The sequence below is a fragment of the Callithrix jacchus genome, chromosome X, assembly GCF_049354715.1.
Source record: "Callithrix jacchus isolate 240 chromosome X, calJac240_pri, whole genome shotgun sequence".
In the NCBI taxonomy this organism is placed as follows: domain Eukaryota; kingdom Metazoa; phylum Chordata; class Mammalia; order Primates; family Cebidae; genus Callithrix; species Callithrix jacchus.
Window position 1 is genome coordinate 119,565,606 of NC_133524.1, and position 5,461 is coordinate 119,571,066.

At 44.8% G+C, this 5,461-nt stretch overlaps 1 non-coding gene across 1 annotated transcript; it reads left to right on the top strand.

The window, feature by feature from the left end:
* The first annotated feature begins 1,867 nt into the window (after positions 1-1,867).
* Positions 1,868-2,003, top strand: LOC118150710 (U4 spliceosomal RNA). The gene has a single exon (XR_004738865.1). It is a non-coding gene; the product is annotated as a U4 spliceosomal RNA (small nuclear RNA).
* Positions 2,004-5,461: the final 3,458 nt, after the last annotated feature.

Below are 5,461 nucleotides of genomic sequence, written 5' to 3' on the forward strand. Positions count from 1 at the left end.
ACAGATTGAGACCATCCTGGTCAGCATAGTCAACATGGTGAAACCCCGTCTCAAAAAATAATAATAATAATAATTTTCTTTTAGTGAGAAGAAACTGGCAATGTTGTATGGATTAGACTGGCAGAATGAATGATAAGAATGGTAGAACCAGAGGCAGGTGAGGAGGCTCAGAAAATAAGAGGTTATAAAGAACTGAATTGAGAAGGCAGTAGCAGGCAGATTGGACAAAAATAGATAAATGTTTATGAGATAGAATAATGGAGGCAGAGGTTGCAGAATTAGCAAAACTTGGCTGGAGCGGCAGCTCATGCCTATAAAATTCTGGTACTTTGGGAGGCCAAGGCAGGTGGATTGCTTGCACTCAGGAGTTCAAGACAAGCCTGGGCAACATGGTAAGACCCTGTCTCTACTAAAAATACAAAAATGAGCCATGTGTGGTGGCTCACACCTGTAATCCCAGCTACTTGGGAGGCTGAGGCAGGAGAATCACTTGAACCCAGGAGGCGGAGGTTGCAGTGAGCCGAGATTACATCATCGCACTCCAGCCTGGGTGACAGAGGGAGACTCCATCTTAAAAAAAAAAAAAAGAAAAGAAAAGAAACGTGGACAGTCTCCCTCTTCTAATTTCCTTTGCCTTCGCAATCACGATGAAACCAGGAAGTTTGGATAAAATATTTGTTTTACCGAGTTATGCCTGGGAGTCCCCAGGAGGTGTTTTTAATGTCCTCATGAACCTGTCTGTCAGCTATTGTGAACATGTAGCACCCACCATTCTCCTCATTTGCTGCAGCCCTCTCATTGATATTGATAGTTCAATAAGACACCTAAGTGCCTTAACTTTGCCACAGTTAGTGTCCACTGTCAAAGTATAATTTTTAGAAAGTTAAAAATCTGAGAAAAAAAAGGTTAAAAATCTGACTCATCCAAAATATAAAGCAAGCCCCTATGCCTTTTGTTTTGTTTTGTTTATTCAACAATTTTCTTCCTAGACCATTTTTTTTTTTTTGCCTTTTTTTTTTTTTTTTTGAGATGGAGTCTCGCTTTGTCTCCCAGGCTGGAGTCCAGTGGCACAATCTCTGCTCACTGCAACCTCCACTTCCTGGGTTCAAGTGATTCTCTTGTCTTGGCCTCCTGAGTAGCTGGGATTACAGGTACATGCCACCACGTCCAGCTAATTTTGGTATTTTTAGTAGAGACCAGGTTTTGCCATGTCGGCCAGGCTAGTCTTGAACTCCTGACCTCAGGTGATCCACCTGCCCCGGCCTCCCAAAGTGCTAGGATTACAGGTATGAGCCACCGTGCCCTGCCTTAAAATTTTTATTTAACTTATTAATGAGGATACAGCAGTATGGTAAGTAGGTTCAGAGGAAAGTCTGAAAGATATTGATACTAAAAAAATTTTAGAAGAAGATTAGATGCAACACTGGTTGATATTCTATTGGGAAACACAACTGTTAGCTTTGGGATTTTCTTTTCCACCAAACAGAAAATATTTGCATGAAAGAAGTCTGCAAGTTAATATGTAACTTTACAGAGACTTAATCTTAACCAATAGTAAGCAGTAAATCAGGCCAGGCACGGTGGCTCATGCCTGTAATCCCAGCAATTTGGGAGGCCAAGGTGGGCTGATCACCTAAGGTCAGGAGTTCGAGACCAGCCTGATCAATATAATGAAACCCTGTCTCTACTAAAAATAGAAAAATTAGCTGGGCATGGTGGCATGTGCCTGTAATCCCAGCTACTTGGGAGACTGAGATAGGAGAATCGCTTGAACACAGGAGGCAGAGGTTGCAGTGAACAGAGATAATGCCATTGCACTCCAGCCTGGGCAACAAGAGTGAAACTCCATTTTCAAAGAAAAAAAAAAAGCTTTGCACAGTGGCAGTATTGTAGTTATCCAAGGTGGGATTATTGCTAATTGAAAGCTTTTCCCAATACCCCGCCATGACGACTTGCAATATAGTTGGCATTGAATTGGCAATTTTTTACAGTCTCTGTGGAGACTGAATGTAAAAAAAAAAGAATATATATATAAAGCAGTAAGTCAAACAAGATGCGTTTCCCTAGAGAATTAATTGTTGAACAGGTCTGCCAGACAATGCCCCACTGACGTGGCAAGGATATCCTTTTGCCTTATTTATAAGTTTTGAATAATTTTTCTTATCACTATATAAGAACATCTGTGCCAAGGCTATGTCCTTTTTATATTGCTGAAATTGCAAATTACTGAGGTGTCAGGGAACTGCTTCCTCCCACGCTATCAGATGTCAGCTAGGAACTAGATCCGTCAGCTTTTGTGATTTGTCTCCAACACCATAGGGCTCAAAGTCTCTGAGGCTGGGCAGAGAAGTCAATACTCAAGAAAAATAAGGTACTATCCTCTTTCTTTTCTTTCTTTTACTTTTCTTTTTTTTTTTTTTTTTTTAAGACAGAGTCTCACTTTGTCGCCCAGGCCCAGGCTGGAGTACAGTGGCGCGATCTCGGCTCACTACAACCTCCACCTCCCAGGTTCAAGTGATTCTCCTGCCTCAGCCTCCGGAGTAGCTGGAACTACAGGCATGTGCCACCATGCCTAGCTAATTTTTTGTATTTTGAGTAGAAACAGAGTTTCGCCCTGTTGGCCAGGATGGTCTCAGTCTCCTGAACTTGTAATCTGCCCACCTCGGTCTCCCAAAGTGCTGGCATTACAGGCGTGAGCCACAGCGCCCAGCCTTATCCTCTTTATTTTCATCTTTCCTCAGGTGCCCATTCAAACTTCCTTTGCATAGGTGCACTGTGCAATTTGATACTGATGCAAGTAATAGCTTTTTTTTTTTTTAGATGGAGTCTCGCTGTTGTTGTCCAGGCTGGAGTGCAATGGCATGATGTTGGCTCACTGCAACCTCCAACTCCTGGGTTCAAGTGATCGTACTGCCTCAGCCTCCCAAGTAGCTGGGATTACAGGCGCCTGCCACCAGGCCCGGCTAATTTTTTGTACTTTTAGTAGAGACGGGGTTTCACTATGTTGGTCAGGCTAGTCTCAAACTCCTGACCCCAGGTGATCCACCCGCCTCAGCCTCCCAAATTGCTGGGATTACAGGTGTGAACCACCACGCCCGGCCAACTAATATCTTTGAGTTGCCTACTCCTCCAGTCATGAGACATGCCCAAACATAGTTCAATTCCAGACATGGGAACAATTAACACAAACCAGGAGGTTCACAATAGTCATCTTTTTAGGTGATTACTGTCATTGCAGGAGGTCATGGAGGATGCCATACAGCTGACTTGGGAATAATGCAGGCCTGTTGCCAAGTCCAAAAGCAACACCCAGTACCATTTCTGCCACACAAAGACTAAAATGACATCTTGATTTATCATTCTTTGATTTAGATAAGATTATTCATTCCCATGGAGTCTCAATTTGAGAGCACCTGAGCATTCCTGTGACAAACCGGTTATCCAGACACAAGCAGGAGAGAATAGTGAGTGTGTACTGTCCTCTTTGTTTAGGATCTCGTAGTCTCAGCAAAGCCTGACCTTCTCACCTCACTTTTTCACAAAAAATCCCAGAGCCTTATAAGAAAGAATCAGGCCGGGCGCGGTGGCTCACGCCTATAATCCCAGCACTTTGGGAGGCCAAGGACAGTGGATCACAAGGTCAAGAGTTCGAGACCATCCTGGTCAGCAAGATGAAACCCCGTCACTACTAAGAATACAAAAATTAGCTGGGCATGGTGGTGCACGCCTGTAGTCCCAGCTACTCGGGAGGCTGAGGCAGGAGAATTGCTTGAACCCAGAAGGCGGAGGTTGCGGTGAGCCGAGACCGTGCCATTGCACTCCAGTCTGGGTAACAACACCGAAACTCCATCTCAAAAAAAAAAAAAAAAGAAAGAAAGAATCAATGCTCTTGCAACTGTACTTCAGGTTTATATTCATCGCTTTTTCTAGGACCCAAACACAAGGCTCACTTGATGGGAAGGAGCGCCCCAGGCTTAATGGAAATGCCACTATCCTGGCCCCAGGTTTAGGGCATCTTTTTGTCCTACTTGTATGAGGCAGGGTACTAGTAGGAAACAGACACCACAATGAAGGGATTTATCTGAGGTGAGTTGAATAAAGTAAGAATAAGGGAAGCCTGGCTAGGCGCGGTGGCTCATGCCAGCAATACCAGCACTTTGGGAGGCCAAGGCGGGCAAATCACCTGAGATCCGGAGTTTGAGACCAGCCTGGGCAACATGGAAAAACCCCATCTCTATTGAAACTACAAAATTAGCCGGGCATGGTAGCATACGCCAGTGATCCCAGCTACTCTGGAGGCTGAGGCAGGAGAATGGCTCGAACCCTGGAGGAGGGTGTGATGAGCCAAGATTGCACCATTGCGATCTGACAAGAGCAACACTCCATCTCAAAAATAAGAAAAGAAAAAGGAAAAATGATATCAAAATCTTCATGGATTAGTTATGGAGGGAACTTATTACCACCCCTCTTCCAGAAGAGTCAATGAGAGCAAAGCACTATAGCGCTTGGTGAGCAATGGAGTTATAGAAGAGAAAGCTTTAATAGCCATTGTGGCCACTAAGGAATCCCGCCCCTTCCAGAACAGTGGCTGGACAGGAAGGGAAAAAGGAGAATAAACAGCCTGACTTCTCTTTCTTCCTACCCTCCAAATTTGTGTCAGTGTCTGTCACTGGCCAAACCCAATCAGAAGCCAGTGGGCAGGGAAGCTCATATGACATACATCATGGAAGAGTTAGCTTCTTGGGGGAAGAGGGAGAAAGGTGGAGAATGAATTTCGAGGTCAAGGGGATCCATGAAAAATGCCCAATAAGAGCTGGGCACAGTGGCTCAGGCCCATAATCCAAGCACTTTGGGAGGCTGAGGTGGGCAGATCTCCTGAGGTCAGGAGTTCGAGACCAGACTGGCCAACATGGTGAAACCACGTCTCTACTAAAAAATGCAAAAATTATCTGGGCTTGGTGGTGGGTGCCTGTAATCTCAGCTACTCAGGAGGCTGAGGCAGGAAAATTGCTTGAACCTGGGAGGCAGAGGTTGCAGTGAGCCAAAATCGTGCCACTGCACCCTAGCCTGCAAGACAAAGCAAGACTCTGTCTCCAAAAAAAAAAGAGGGAGGAAGGAAAAAGAAGCAAGAAAGGGTGAAGGAGGAAAAGATAGGAAGAAAAACAAGAGAGGAAAGCAGGGAGAGAGGAATTAAAAAGGAAAGACCAACAAAGAAAAAGAAAAAAAAGGAAAAACCATACCAAGTATCAGTTTCAAGAAGCGAGGCAAGGATGTAAAATGGAAAGAATTCCAGTGGGCACAGTGGCTCATGCCTGTAATCCCAGCATTTTGGGAGGCCGAGGCAGGTGGATCACTTGAGGTCGGGCATTCAAGACCAGCCTAACCAACATGGAGAAAACCCTGTCTCTACTAAAAAAGTACAAAATTAGCCAAGCGTGGTGGCACATGCCTGTAATCCCAG